This window comes from Mobula hypostoma, chromosome 12, assembly GCF_963921235.1.
Source record: "Mobula hypostoma chromosome 12, sMobHyp1.1, whole genome shotgun sequence".
Taxonomy (NCBI): Eukaryota; Metazoa; Chordata; class Chondrichthyes; order Myliobatiformes; family Myliobatidae; genus Mobula; species Mobula hypostoma.
Genome location: NC_086108.1, coordinates 6,939,380 through 6,953,997, shown reverse-complemented (window position 1 = coordinate 6,953,997; position 14,618 = coordinate 6,939,380). Strand labels below are relative to the sequence as shown.

At 46.3% G+C, this 14,618-nt stretch overlaps 1 protein-coding gene across 2 annotated transcripts in view; it reads right to left on the bottom strand.

Moving 5' to 3' along the window:
• LOC134354592 (serine/threonine-protein kinase PAK 4-like) overlaps positions 1-10,722 on the bottom strand; it is a 220,052-nt gene extending 209,330 nt beyond the window's left edge. The window contains exon 1 of one of the 2 annotated variants that reach the window (XM_063063570.1): positions 10,693-10,722. The gene's annotated coding sequence lies outside the window, so the exon portion shown is untranslated. The remainder of the gene's footprint in view (positions 1-10,692) is intronic. The other variant, XM_063063577.1, reaches the window with a different exon arrangement.
• Between the last annotated feature and the right edge of the window lie 3,896 nt (positions 10,723-14,618).

Below are 14,618 nucleotides of genomic sequence, written 5' to 3'. Positions count from 1 at the left end.
TAGATGGCAACAGATATGAGTGGTGTTTGAAAGGCTACAATGGCAAAATAAATTTCTTCAGAAGTGTTGCTTCCTCAGAATTTTTTTTTGTTTATGATAGACCACTTGAAGCTGAACACAAATAAAATTTCAGACTACTTGAATCACGTAGGAATTCGGAGACACAAGAAATTAACTTTTATTGCATAACAGTGCTGACACTTAGCAGTAGTTCAACTAAGCTAAAAATGTTTTATTAACGATTTTCATTTGTGCTCAGTGTCAGAGGCCTCATGCTTAAGTGTCCAACAATAATCAGCCAGGATTGATGAATTCCAATTGCCCTGATACGTTTCTCCATGACCGCAATGTCCTGGTGAAACCTTTCACCATGCTCATCACTGACAGCGCCAAGATTTGCAGGGAAGAAGTCTAAACGGGAATGCAGAAAATGAATCTTTAGTGACATGTTGCACCTCATGGTTTTGTGTGCTTGAAGCATGTTGTCAACCAGCTGCACATAGTTTGGAGCTCTGTAGTTGCCAAGAAAACTTTCAACAACATCCTTGAATGCCTTCCATGCAATTTTCTCCGGTCCCACTAGAAGTTCTTTGAATTGCCTGACATTGATGACCTGTTTGATTTGTGTTCTGAATTGAAATAACAAATATAGGCAATTTTTTTAAAAAATGGTGCATGATCGGGAAATTTTCATGGTGATTTTCATGATAAGACATACCCAAAAGTATTCAGGAAGCAAAATCTTTGTAGTCCAGTTCTAATAGATAGCCACATGAATATGCAGTAAGTGGAGGGGTATGGATGAAGAGAATTAAGATTAATTCACCATTGTGTTCGGTGCAGGCTGCGGAAGCCTGTTCCTGTGCTGTTGTACAGTAGTGAGAAAGGCCCTTCCGCCCATTCGTGTCCATGTCAAATGTATATTCAAGCTAATCCCTTTTCTTCATAAAAGCATAGACTAGTTTCTAAATGGAGAGAAAATTCAAAAAAGGTGCAAAAGGACTTGAAGTCCTTGTGTAGGATTCCTTCAAAGTTAATTTGCAGGTTGAATCAGTGGTGAGGAAGCCAAATGAGATGTAGCATTCATTTTGAGAAGACTAGAATATAAAAGCAAGGATGTGATGCTGGGGGTTTATAAGGCACTGGTGAGGCCTCACTTGGAGTATTGTGAGCAGTTTTGGGCACCTTATCTAAGAAAGGATGTAATGACATTGGAGAGGGTTCAAAGGAGATTCGTAAAAATTATTCCGGGATTGAAAGGCTTGTCGTACGAGGACCATTCGATGTCTCTGAGCATCTACTCACTGGAATTCAGAAGAATGAGAGGTGACCTCACTAACATAAAAAAAACTGGGGATCCCTGATCTAGTCCTTTAATATTCAGTAGGTTTTAATGAGCTCTCCCCTCATTCTTCTAAACTCCAGCAAGTACAGGCCCAGAGCCAAACACTCCCCATTCCCTTCCATTCCTGGGATCATTCATAGAAACATAGACAATAGGTGCAGGAGTAGGCCATTCGGCCCTTCGAGCCTGCACATATTCTTGTATAACCAGGACTCTTCAGTGTTGGCACATCCTTTCTCAGGTAAGGGGCACAAAACCGTTCACAGTTCTTCAAATGTGGCCTTATAAAGCCTCAGCATACATTGGAATGCAAGATCTAAACCCCCTTCTCATTGATACCATCAGGAAGGAGGTACAGAAGCCTGAAGGCACACACTCTTCGATTCGGGAACAGCCTCTTCCCCTCCACCATCCTGTTTCTGAGCAGACGTTAAACCTATGAACACCATCTCACTTCTTAAAAAAAAATGTCTTTGCACTACTTATTTTAACAGAACTATTTAATATACATATAGAATTACTGCAGTTCAGTTTCTCCTACTTTATCATGTATTTCATTGTAATGCTGCAGCAAAATCAACAAATTTCAAGACAGTTGCCAGTGAAATTAGACCTGATTCTGATCGAGTTGAATAAGGCATTGACACTGTCAGGACTAACATGGAGAGCTACTGAAATCCTACACCCAAGGGGGAGAAATGTTTAAAACAAGTGCTTTCAAATAAACCATGTTAGTTTAAAGGACCCTGGCTTCATTCAATAACCTGCATTCATTCAAATCCAGCTTCACAGCAAATGGAGTTCCACAGACACATTCCTTTGAAGTTTGAGCTGGGTCTCTCCATATCCCTGCCATTTCTGCCTGATGTGACATCACAAGTGCCCGACAGATTATCCAAAGTACTGTGTGAATGTAAACAAAATGATGATTAAGGGCGGCCCTTCAACAGGCCCTTGCTCCAGATCACCCGACCTCCCTCTAATTAAAATAACATCATCTCCACTCCCAAGCCTGGCTTTCCTTACAGCATTCCCCAAAGGAAAATCAACACTTAGCCCTCAGCACTTCAGGTGTGTGTGTGGCACTCGGGGAGCAGGATTAAAACAAAGGCGGCATCAGATGTCAAGCCGATCTCAAATTACAGTCCCAGCACTGCGGTACTGCTGTGGGAAGATGGGGGTTCATTTATTTTAGAGTTGGCTGGCTCTGTCAAGATTCCTTATCCAAGTCAGAGTTATTTTTCAACTCTGGCAGATTAATTCAAACATAGGAAAGAGTGACATGGAGAACTAAGAAGCCACCTATTTCCCGGGAATTAAATTAGCAAATTGGTTTATTATTTTCACATAGTAAGTACAGTGAAAAGTTCATCTTGCATGCCATCCAGACAAGTCAACTCATCATGAGGTAAAATCATAAGACATCAGAGCAAATTAGGCCATTCGGCCCATCAAGTCTGCCTCACCATCTCATCATGGCCGATCCATTTTCCTCCTCAGCCCCAATCTCCAGCCTTCTCCCTGTATCCCTTCACACCCTGACTAATCAAGAATAGATCAACCTCTGCCTTAAATGTATTCAATGGCTTGGCCTCCACAACAAATTTCACAGATTCACCACTCTCTGGCTGAAGAAATACCTCCTCATCTCCATTCTATTCTGAGGTCGTGATGACCTCTGGTCCTAGACTCCCGCACCATAGGAAACATCCTCTTCACATTCACTCTTCCTAGTCCTTTCAACGTTCAATAGGTTTCAATGAGATCAGCTGTGAGGATCAGAATGAAATCAAGCAGAGAATTATACAACTTCCCACGATGAAGTCCAGCAGAGCTCTCGCCCATCAACAGTACGAGTCAGTGCAAGCTTGTCCACTCCCTTAACAAAGACCATTTCGCTCTGCCCTCCATCAGAAACGACAATGCTTCGAACGAACCACGGGAGCACTGCGCATCCTGGCACTCCTCCAAGGAGGAGTTAATATGGCCCCGAGCTCAGGCTAGTTCCTTCAGTCACAGGCAAAGCGTTCCCCACCACTAAGCACATCTGTAAAGAGCGCTGCCACAAGAAAGCAGCACCCATTATCCAGGACCTCCACCACCATCCAGTCTAAGCTCTGCTCTCATCAAGGAGTCTTAACACCACCAGGTTCAGGAACAGTTCTTACCCCACAACCATCAGGCTCCAGAACCAGTGTGGATAACTTCGCTCACCACAATGAGCCTCAGGTCCCACACCACCAGGTTCAGGAACAGTTATCACCCCTCAACCATCAGGCTCCTGAACCAGTGTGGATAACTTCACTCACCACAACACTGAGCCAATCAACCTACGGACTCACTTTCAACGACCCTACAATTCATGTGCTCAGTATTATTTATTCACTTGTTTATTATTGTTACTCATTTCTTTTGTATTTGCACAATTTATTAGTCTTTGTGTGCAGTTTTTCACTGATTCTATTGTACTTCTGTGTTCTACTGTGAATGCCTGCAAGAAAACAGAGAGAAAAAAAAAACAAATCATGTAAACAGTAAAGGCAAACAGCAGCATTTAAAACAAAAGTGCGTCCTCAGACACAAAGCCTGGAGCAGCCAGAACAAACCTACAGCCTCAGTTCAGCGCAGAGCAGAGCAGAGTAAATGTCGCAGAGCCTGCAGACACCAAGTCCAGAACAGACCTACAGTCTCAGTTCAGCCCACTGCAGAGCAGAGGAACCATCCCAACCCTCGCATCTGGTCCCGACAGCCTGCCTTTTCAATTCATCTGACCCAGCATCTAAATCGTCCAACCATCAGGGACCTGGGCCCTGCCACATCAGTACAATCTGGGCCTGCACCCCGCCACTAGGTTCTGGCCCGTACCCAACCTTTCCAAATTGACCCAGCACTTAAATCGACATATTTAACGACATATGATGCTAAATGATACTTCAAAATGGAAGTACATAAATATTGTAGTAGAACTGTGCTCAGGAAAGCAAAGGATCACAGCAACATGCAAGATTAGTCAACCCAAACAATTTGCCATCCTAAGACAATGGTTAAAAAGAAGATGAACAGACACTTCTGCCTGTTCTCATTCAGAACTTTTAATTTGAACTGGAACAAAAATAAAGCAAGGTACGAGAAATCCACAGTAAAATAAATTTAGTTTAAACACCCCAGGAGTCCCACAACAATTCGCGTCAACAGGAACCTTGGCTAGAGACCATAACCCACTCATCACTTGCACTAGTTCCACTCAGCTGTTCTGAAATGTCCCACTCCAGCTGCAGCTTTGCCAACTCCAGTCGCTTCACATTGCAAAAATAAACCTTGACCTTTTCTCTCAGTCCTTGTAATCGAACTGACTTTCCAGATGTCTTCAACTCACTCTTCTGTTCCAATGACATCGTCAACATATGCCCAAAGTTTCTCTCTAAAGGAACCAAATCTCTCCAACCATTTTAGACCTGGAATAGAGTTTTCTTTTCCTCACTGTAATTACTACGGCACATGTTGTTTTGAAGGACAATCAGAAGTTCAGTCCTCCTCGAGGGAGCAGCAGTGGGAAGGGCAAGTGGGCCCAACATGTTAATGCAATTACAAACACAGCACAACAGTGGCTATATTTCAGTCGGAGTTTGAGGATATCTGGTATGTCACCAAAGACTCTCGCAGCTTCGACAATGAAACGAAACCAGGTGAGACTAGCCAGCAGCCTCATAATCTGGCGAGGTACAGACACGCTTGTCTCAGCATGTGAAGCCAGCTCCGGCGGACTGGGCGGACGAGATCTACAGTCAGATCCAGTGGCCAGGAAGGCAGTTGGGCAACACAGTATGGAGAGCCAAAGGCATGACAAGGCACAGAAGATCTCATGGTCATCCACTGCAGCCAAGAAAAGCCGGTTTCAGATGCTTTTTCATACCACTGGACCCAGATTTCTGAGGTCCAGTGAGAGGAACTGCCCAGTCCAAAGACTTTTGCACTTTAAAAACTCTCCCACACAGGTTCCCTATCATTGTTGGACACGACAGACAACCGCCACAGTGGAGAGCACACTAATCACCGTCTAGTACGTAGGGGGCACTGCACACGATCGGAAATAAGCTGCAGAGAGCTGAGAGCTCAGTCAGCTCCATCATGGGAACTGGCCTCCCACTATCACAGACACCTTCGAAAGGTGACGCCACAAAAAGGCAGCACCCGTCATTAAGGACCCCCATCACCTAGGAAATGCCCTCTTCTCACTGCTGCCATCAGGAGCCTGAAGACACACACTCAACACATTAGGAACAGTGGCTTCCCCTCCGCCAGATTCCCGAATGGACGTTGAACCCATGAACACCAACTCCATTTTTTTTTGCATGACTTATTTAATTTAATTTTTTTAACAATATTTCTGATTGGAATTTACAGTTTTTTATTACTAAGTATTGCAATGTACTGCTGCCACAAAACAACAGATTTCACGACATATGCTAGTGACACTAAACACGATTCGGATACTGGGGCCTGAGATCTGAAGCCCTCGGGGAGTCAAAGAACCAGTGTCTGTGAGTCCGCTGGAGACTCGAGGCCAGATACGACTTGGGGGATTGCGTGCGCGCACGTGGGTCTGTGTGTAGGAGGGAGGAATGGAGCTTGCCTGTGTTATTCTGCTGAACATTTTAGACACCATGTTGGTGCTGGAATGTGTGGTGATACGTGCAGGCTGCCCCCAGCACATCCATGGGTCGTGCTTGTTATCACAAAGGATGCTGAAGGAACTCAGCAGATCAGGCTCCATCTACGGAAGAGTACAGTCGACGTTTCGGGCCAAGACCCTTCATCAGGACTGGAAAGGAAGGGGGAGGATACCAGAGTAAGAAGATGGGGAGGGAGAAGCAGCACAGGTGATAGGTGAAGCCAGATGAAGTCTCATCAACCCCTCCTTCACCCACATACCTTCTCCCTCACCGGGCTTCACCTATCACCAACCTGCCAAGTCCCTCTAGCATTTTGTGTGCATCAATCTGAAATCTTTTTCACTGGCCACACCAGGGATGTCCAAAACTGGCTTGCAACAATGCGAGAGCACAACCCCAGGAACACAGATCACGCACCAGCTTTTCAGCTTCGATCGGTCAGGCTTGGTGAAGGGCACGGAAGCTGCCTGACTGACAAGAGAAATAACCAGTCACAACAGGAGAAATCACAGGCCGCCTCCAGTTCTCCAACACAGCAGATAACTCAGAACAGAAACGTGCACTCATAACTCTCTGCCAAGATAACAAGATAAAGAGAGGGAAGGTCAGAGGTAAAAGGGAGCTTTCAAGTGAAAGCAGAAAGTGATAGAGACAGTGAAGAGGCCAACTAGAGTTTGATATGAGGGTTAGCTGTGGCTCCGCACTCTTCTCTCAATTCCTTCTGCCCACTCACTTCGCAACTGAACTCTGCTGCTCTCCCATCATTTCTTTGTTCTACACTACCCACGCCTCCCAGTAATTCTCTTTTTTTAAATAAATCAGTCAGCCTGACAGTAAACAAAATTAAAAGTTTATTGAAATCACCGGGGTTATGTGGTGCTATTTTAGTAAGAATGTCAACTATATTTTAATAAATTTTTAACAAAAAACTTCTGCTAAAGAAGTTAGGTTTGGAAATAACTCAGAAAATGTGTAGCTCGGACAGTCGATGTTTGGGTTGATGTGGGTCGATGTGGGTTGTTCTCCGAACTTGGCAACTTACTTGCAAACGTTTCATCATCATACGAGGAGACATCATGGGTGCACTGTTCACTTGTGGTGTGTCCTCTGCATGCTTGTCTCTTATATATTTTTAACTCAGCTGAGTGGTCGCCGTTTCAGAAACTCACCGGAGGTGTGGGGGGAAACCTCGTCGCTGACTGGCTGTGTGGCAAACTCTGTGCCTGCCGTGTCTCCTTGTGCAACTTTCACTGATGCCCACCCTCTCGACCTTCACCGGCAGAGACTAATCCAGCTGGGCATTAGGGAAAGTCCTGGTGCAAGCACACACATGCAACATGCAAGAGAATTCCGAGAAGCGTGGTTTTCCACAAATAATTCTGTAAACAGACACAGACCTTGATCCTACTTATGAGCTGATGTGGGCAAAACTCCAGACCACAAACGCACAAAGCTCATCATGCAACCTATCAGCAATGAGATTTCCTCCCCACATCACAACTGAGTGTTTGAAATCAGCTGATTGATAAGTCTACAAAGGACAAGCGTTTGGAGGACACACCACAATCAACAGCGCACTGACGTTGTCTCCTCGTATGGTGAAGAAACGTTTACAAGTAAATTGCCAAGAACGGAGATTACCTTTATTTCTCACATGCACATTTGCTTCAAATCAAATAAGCAAGTATTGTGCAGGGCAGCCTGCGAGTGTCACCATGCTCTAGCGCCAACATAGCCAGTCCATGATTTACTAACTCTAGTGTAGTGGATAGCATAATGCTTTACAGTACAGGCAACCCGGGTTCAATTCCCACCCTTGTCTGTAAGGAGTGTGTACATTCTCCCCGTGACCACGTGGGTTTCCTCCGGATGCTCCGGTTTCCTCCCACAGTCCAAAGACGTACCGGTTGGTAGGATAATTGGTCATTGTAAATTGTCCCGTGATGAGACTAGGGTTAAACAGGGGATTACTTGACAGTGTGGCTCGAAGGGCTGGGACAGTCTAATCCACACTATATCTAGAACCCCCCCCCCATTATACTGTATCTAGAACCTCCCCCCTTATACGCTGCACATCCACTTAGTTTCAATGAGTTCCCCTTCGTCATTCTAAACTGCAGCCCGCAGAGGCCCAGCACTGTCAAACTGTTTACGGATTCAGTCTGTACCCAACTTGCCTGCTGGATTTCCCATCGAGCAACTCTCACTACACTCTCAGAATTGCTTCGAGTGGGATCTTTTGGAAATGATGACATTGTGTTGTAGAAGACAGTGGTACTGCAGCTCCTGCACAGTTCACACCCAGACGCAGGAACAGCTTCTTCCCCACTTGCTGTCAGACTCCTGAACCGGCCACCTCTCTCACATCCACCAGTGGGGCTGCCTCGTTCTCTGACTCTCTGTTATTGTCACTGTTACTTTAATTTGATGCTACCTCAGACTGAATCAGAATCAGGTTTGTTATCACTGGCACATCATGAAATTTGTTAACTTTGCAGCAGCAGTACAATGCAATACATGATCGAGAAAAAAATGTCAATTTTGTATATAAATAGTTAAATAAACAGTGCAAACGTAAAAACAGAAAGTAGTGAGGTAGTGTTCATGGGTTCAATGTCCATTCAGAAATCTGATGGCAGAGGGGAAGAAGCTGTTCCTGAATCATTGAGTGTGTGTCTTCAGGCTCCTGTACCTCCTCCCTGATGGTAGCAATGAGAAGAGGGCACGTCCTGGGTGGTGGCATCCGTAATGATAGACGTCACCTTTTTGAGGCACCGTTCCTGGAAGATGTCTTGGATATTACGGAGGCTGGTGCCCATGATGGAGCAGACTGAGTTCACAACTCTCTGCAGCTTATTTCAATCCTGTGCAGTAGACCCTCCCCCTCCCATACCAGACGGTGATGCAGCCAGTTAGAATGATCTCCACAGTCCATCTGTAGAAATTTGTGAGTGATTTAGGTGACATTCCAACTCCTCAAACTCCTGATGAAATATACCCGCTGCCTTGCCTTCTTCGGCACTGATATGTTGGGATCAGGTTAGATCCTCAGAGATGCTGACATCCAGGAAACTGCTCACCCTCTCCACTTCTGATCCCTCTATGAGGACCAGTGTGTGTTCTTTCGTTTTACCCTTCCTGAAGTCGACAATAAGCTCTTTCGTCTTACTGATGTTCACTGCACTGCGATCTTCCCAGCATTCTGTTTTTTTGTGTGCCGACTATATTTGTTGGGGTATTTTGAGAGGCAGGGTAGGGATACGTCTTTACCAAAGACAGGTATAAGGTGCTCCTTCTCTCCACTAGCCTTTAGGTCACCTTTGGGCAAGGTGTTTAACCACTCCCACCCTGGTTCAGGGTCGCATGGAAACATGGGATCAGGTGGTGGATGGTCATATGAGCAGCTGACACATATCACAAGTCCTGGTTATGTGACCACTGACACCAGGCAGACAATCTCTGAAGAGTATTGATAATGGCTGGGGTCACCCGTCTTGTAAAGATACCTCCCAGAAGCCAATGACAAACCACATCTGTAGAAAAATCTGCCAAGAACAATCATGGTCATGGAAGGACCATGATCGCCCACATCAGACCACCATAACGATGATGATGATGACTGTGCAAACTGTTTCCTGTCAGCTTCATGTGACAGCAATAGACTAAATTAGATCCTAATTCTACCAAGACTTAGCCCTCCGGTTTTAATCACTCCAACACTTCAGTGACCATGAGCTGGTGTGAGAGAACTCAAAGCTTTTTCCTACAGCTTATCAGGTATTTGATGTAACTTTCCTCTTTATTAGTATCAGCATTACGGAAGCCAAATCACTCATTTCCCCCAACACCCCCACCCACACTGAGTTGGGTCTCAGGTCAACCCACTGTGGTATGACTGGACAGAGCCATTCCTCAGGACCAAGCACAGCACCTCGCTGACACCCACAGCTGGCAATACATACTAGCAGCTTTATGAGCAGAAATATCCTCAAAGTATTTAACACTCTTTCTTCTAACTGACACAGAACCAATATTCCTCTCCCCTCTCTCACCCCCACTCCATCCTCTTCCCCACCACTTTCCTCTCAACTCCCTAACCCCACCCCTCCCCTCACTCCCATACCTCCACCCCTCTCCTCTACCCTTCCTCTCCTCTCCACCCCTCCTCTCCTCTCCACCCCTCCTCTCCTCTCCATCCCCCTCCACCCCTCCTCTCCTCTCCACCCCTCCTCTCCTCTCTACCCCCTCTACCCCTCTGCTCCTCTCCACCCCTCCTCTCCTCTCCATCCCCCTCTACCCCTCCTCTCCTCTCCACCCCTCCTCTCCTCTCCACCCCTCCTCTCCTCTCCATCCCTCTCTACCCCTCCTCTCCTCTCCACCCCTCCTCTCCTCTCCATCCCTCTCTACCCCTCCTCTCCTCTCCACCCCTCCTCTCCTCTCCATCCCTCTCTACCCCTCCTCTCCTCTCCACCCCTCCTCTCCTCTCTACCCCCTCTACCCCTCTGCTCCTCTCCACCCCTCCTCTCTACCCCTCCGCTCCACCCCCTCTACCCCTCCTCTCCACCCCCTCTACCCCTCCTCTCCTCACTTCACTCCTCTCTAGCCCCTCAACCCCTCCTCTCCTCCCTACCCCCTCGCTCTCCCCTCTCCCTCCTCCCCCTTGACGCCTCCTACCTCCTCCTGTCGCTCTCCCCACCACATCCGGGAACCGCAAACCACATCCGGGCAACCGGCTCACCAAGGCAACGGGATAGACCAATTCCACCGTGGGAGAGGGGTGACGGGACAGACCAACTGTTTCGGGGGGGGCGGGGGGACGGACCAATTCCGCCGGGGGGGGGGAAGGGACGGACCAACTTCCGGTCCCGTTGCTCCGCACTCCGGCTCAGTTGGTGGCGGTAAGACTCCCGATGTTGGTCTGCCAACCCCACCCCCTCCGGCACTAAACACTTAACAAGAAGATCATTAACTGGTGGTGGTTGGGGGTGAGGAGGGGTGAGTTAGTAGGTGGAGGTGTTGGTCAGCCTTACTGCTTGGGGCAAGTATTGGATTCTGACAGTCCTGGTGTGGATGTTACGTGGCCTCCTCCCAGATGGAGTGAGTCCATGAGCAGGGTGACTGGGATCCCTCGTGATGTTACTGGACCTTTCTGGTACCATGCAGTGATAATGAATGCTAGGATGCTCTCTACTGTAGAATGATGTGAGTGTGGATGTGCAAAATCAGGCTTTCTTCAGCCTCCTCAGAAAGTAGAGGTGTTGGTGAGCTTTCCTGACTGTGTAGGATGCGTAGAAAATTCTAGATCTAGATTCGAAAGACCTCCGCCGAATCAGAAATCTGTACTGGGAACAAACTGCCGCTGTAAGAATAGATGGAGAAGTGAGTCAGTTTACGAAAATTAAGAGAGGCATTAGACAAGGGTGTGTTTTCTCCCCTGATTTATCTAATGTGTACAGTGAAACAATATTACAAAAAGTAAGAGACAACTTGGGAATCAAATTTGGCGGTGAAAACATCAATAATTTCAGATATGCAGATGACACTGTGTTAATTGCAAGTATGGAGGAAGAACTACAAAACTTAATTGATATAATTGTTGAAGAAAGTGCAAAAATGGGTCTATCTATCAATTGCAAAAAGACAATGTATGATGATATCCAAAAAGAAGAAGAATCCTATCTGCAGGTTGAAAATAAACGGGGAAGACATAAAATAAGTACAGAACTTTTGCCACTTAGGAAGCTGGGTGACATCGGATGGCAGGTGCGACTTGGACATCAAAAGAAGAATAGAGATGGCAAAAGACACCTTTACAAGAATGAAGAGTATACTGACCAATACTAAACTAGGCATGACAACCCACCTCAGCATACTGAAATGTTATGTTTATCCAGTTATGTTATATGGCTCAGAACGTTGGACAATATCTAGTAACATGAAGAAATGAATTGTAGCAGCAGAGATGTGGTTTTTGAGGAGGATGCAAAGAATATCATGGACAAAACGAATATCTAATGAGGATGTCATGAACAGAGCAAACACAAAAAGAGAAATAATGTATGAGATCATGAAAAGGCAACGTAACTTCATTGGACATGTGATTAGGAAAGAGGAGTTAGAATGCACAGTAATTATGGGAAAGATTGAAGGGAAGAAAGCAAGAGGAAGACAAAGACAAATGATGATGGAGACAGCAGCCAAAGAACTGGAAATGAATACCAAAGAATTGATCCACTTGACCCGAAACAGGAGTGTGTGGGTCAAACTGGGCACGGCACCTGATGATGATGATGTAGGATGCGTCCTGGGAGCATAAGAGGTTGAATTGGGAAAGGTTTCGATTTTCGGCCGGATTACATTCCCCTGTGGCTGTTGACAACTGCAGTGGGCCCGTGGGCTTTCTGCTGGCCCAGTCCTGGTTTACCATCCGCAGAACTTTGCCACTGCGAGAAAAGTCTGGACTCTACTCCCCTCTGGTGGCTGATGCCAGCACTGCAGGTGTCCAGTCCAAGACCCAGCCTAGCGGGGAACAGCAATCCCACATTACTCTGGATTGCCTGAATCCCAGCGTCAGAATCGGAATCAAGTTTAATATCACTGTCATACATCATGAACTTTGTAGTTATGCAGCAGCAGTACAGTGCAAGACATAATGTACATTGCAAATTACAGAAATATGTATATAGCTAAATAAATAGTGCAAAAAGAGAAAAAAAAGTAGTGAGGTAGTGTTCATGGATTCAATGTCCATTCAGAAATCAGATGGCAGAGGGGAAGAAGCTGTTCCTGAATCGTTGAGTGTGTGCCTTCAGGCTCCTGTACCTCCTCCCTGACGATAGCAATGAGAAGAGGGCAGGTTCTGGGTGATGGGAGTCCTTAATGATTGAGACATCGCTCCTTGAAGATGCCCTGGATGCCATGGAGGCCAGTGCCCATGACGGAAATGACCAAGTTTACAATTCTCTGTCAGGTAGCCCCCCTCCCCACCCCATACCAGACAGTGATGCAGCCAGTTAGAATGCTGTTCACGGTACATCCGTGGAAACTTGTCATTGTTTTTGGCGATATACCAAATTTGTTCAAACTCCTAATGAATTATAGCCGCTGTTGTGTTTTCTTTGTAGCTGCATCGATAAATTGGGTCCCGGTTAGACCCTCAGAGATACTGACATCCTGAAACTTGAGTCTGCTCTCTCCGTCCACTTCTGATCCTTTTATGAGGACTGGTGTCAGTTCGCTTTTTTTCCCTTTCTGAAGTCCACCTTCAGTTCTTTGGTCTTGCTGATGATGAGTGTATCTTGGTACGTGTGACATTTCCTATTCTGTCATGAAGCTCCTGTGCCTCTTTATTCTGTGTTCTGCATAGGGCCATAGAGATGGCAGTTGTTGGGGTTATGATTGAATTAACTCAGTGAGGATATGAGAGGCTGATGTGTTGCCTTTACAGAACAGACTGGCTGTTTACTTTGTTTCCTCATACAGAGACACCAATGCCCCGGCCCAGGAATCGAAAATCCTACAGACAGTGGTGGATACAGCCCAGTCCCTCACGATAAAGCCCTTCTTACCATCGAGCACATCTACACAAGAAAACAGCATCAATCATCAAGGACCCCCCCCCCCACCACCCAGGCCATGCTGTTTTCTCACTACTACCATCAGGCAGGAGGTACAGGAGACTTAGCTCCCACAACCATCAGGCTCCTGAACCAGTGTGAATAACTTCACTCACCACAATGAGCCTCAGGTCCCACACCACCAGGTTCAGGAACAGTTATTACCCCACAACCATCAGGCTCCTGAACCAGTGTGGATAACTTCACTCACCACAATGAGCCTCAGATCCCACACCACCAGGTTCAGGAACAGTTATTACCCCACAACCATCAGGCTCCTGAACCAGTGTGGATAACTTCACTCACCACAATGAGCCTCAGGTCCCACACCACCAGGTTCAGGAACAGTTATTACCCCACAACCATCAGGCTCCTGAACCAGTGTGGATAACTTCACTCACCACAATGAGCCTCAGGTCCCACACCACCAGGTTCAGGAACAGTTATTACCCCACAACCATCAGGCTCCTGAACCAGTGTGGATAACTTCACTCCCCACAATGAGCCTCAGGTCCCACACCACCAGGTTCAGGAACAGTTATTACCCCACAACCATCAGGCTCCTGAACCAGTGTGGATAACTTCACTCACCACAATGAGCCTCAGGTCCCACACCACCAGGTTCAGGAACAGTTATTACCCCACAACCATCAGGCTCCTGAACCAGTGTGGGTAACTTCACTCACCTGCAGGCTCACTTTCAAGGACTCTACAACTCTTCTCTTTTACCTCGGCCTTTCAATGAACTCACCCAATCTTTCTGCAGTGGTTTGGTATCTGACCACCTTTCTCTGTAAAATTTTAAATAGCATTGAAACTCATTTAGCAAACATCAGGATGACTAGCGCTAATGTAGCATGGATTCGCTCCCCGAGTAAATATATTGATCACACTCCAAGATTGAGTAAAAATGTGTGGCTTCATGGTAGTTTATCTTAAGTTTAACAAAGGAACAGATATGGAACATATGAACTAGAGAGGACT